The sequence below is a fragment of the Mastomys coucha genome, unplaced genomic scaffold (assembly GCF_008632895.1).
Source record: "Mastomys coucha isolate ucsf_1 unplaced genomic scaffold, UCSF_Mcou_1 pScaffold15, whole genome shotgun sequence".
Lineage (NCBI taxonomy): Eukaryota > Metazoa > Chordata > Mammalia > Rodentia > Muridae > Mastomys > Mastomys coucha.
The window spans coordinates 156,294,004-156,295,283 of NW_022196897.1; the positions used below are offsets into that span (position 1 = coordinate 156,294,004).

The following is a 1,280-nucleotide window of genomic DNA, read 5'->3' on the forward strand; positions in this document are numbered from 1 at the left end:
GGGGGGGGGGGGGGCTGCAAACGCAGCACGCAGGCGCACAGCCAGTCCTCCCTCGCCGCCTCCCCCTCCTTTGCAAGGTGCGCCCCGGGAGGGGAGGGGAGGGGCCGGTTGCCCAACTCCCGGGTTGCCCAGAATCACGAACAAAAAAAAAAATAGTAATAATAATAATAGAAATAAAAAAATAAACCAACCTTGCCACTGGCTTCGGCAGCTCACAGGATAGCGGTGTTCTGAGGTGTTCTGAAGGTAAACACTTTCAGAGAGTCAATGTGAGAAAGGTCCGGGACCTAAAAGGAATAAATTTCTCCAAATTAGTATCTCCAAAAAGCTTCTTTTTTTTTTCTTAACACCCTGGGCTTGTGTTTCTATTATAGTTTCATATCTGAATTTGGACTTGGTACCTAATAAATCTTAGTTTGCAGAAAAACTGACTTGGGTGAAACTAGGCTTAAAAGTGTGGTCAAAAACAAAAGCAAAAAACACCCTTCTTTACGCCCAGCTCACTAAGAGCGTTTCCCTACTGTTTTGTTCCTGACTCATATTAAAGATGAAAGAAGACAAGACAGGAAAAGGTTTGACTCCAAAGGCCTGGGACTTATGTCCCGTTTTAAGCAAGCCCCAGGGAGGAACTATGGCGGCCACAATCACATCCAATAATTTTTCTACTCCAAAATGCAAATGAATTCAAATGTAAAATAGATTTATTGCTTAACACCGAACAGCCAACTTGTTTGTTTCTTTTTCAAGCTAGCCCTCGGTGTATCAAAAAGTGGGAAAAGATCAAGAAAAGCATTCATACCCATTTCCTAAATCAAGAGAAGCGTGGGGGTTGGGGGGAACGGGACAAAAAAGAACCGACCGGAACTGGTAAGCAACGCAGTCCTTAATAAATAGGAAGAAGAATTCAAGAAGACAGCTTAGCAAGGGGCAAGAAGCTGCCTTGTAGAATGTTTTTGCTGTCATTTTACATATAACTACCAACCCACATATGGTCTCGTTAGTCTTTTTTTTTTTTCAAAGGAAGTGAATCAATTACTTACTCACAATTAATTAGCATCGCTGGAAGTAGATCCTTAAAGCCAGCCCTGATTCTCATTCAAGCACAGAAGATATTGATCAGTTTTAGTACTAGGGTTCCTTTTCTCATCACAGATTAATATCTTTCTCTAAAGTACTGGTTAAAGCCTTATAAATATTCACGATCAGAACGCAACAGCTCAGCAAACATTCATAAGCAGGAGACTTCATTTAACTTTGCCCCCTCCAAAAAAAAAAAAAAA

General features: G+C 41.6%; 1 protein-coding gene across 2 annotated transcripts in view; it reads right to left on the reverse strand.

Moving 5' to 3' along the window:
* Positions 1 to 1,280, reverse strand: part of Znf217 (zinc finger protein 217) — a 33,348-nt gene that overhangs the window by 21,559 nt on the left and 10,509 nt on the right. For both annotated transcript variants that reach the window (XM_031372871.1, XM_031372869.1), the window contains exon 2: positions 192 to 287. The gene's annotated coding sequence lies outside the window, so the exon portion shown is untranslated. The remainder of the gene's footprint in view (positions 1 to 191; positions 288 to 1,280) is intronic.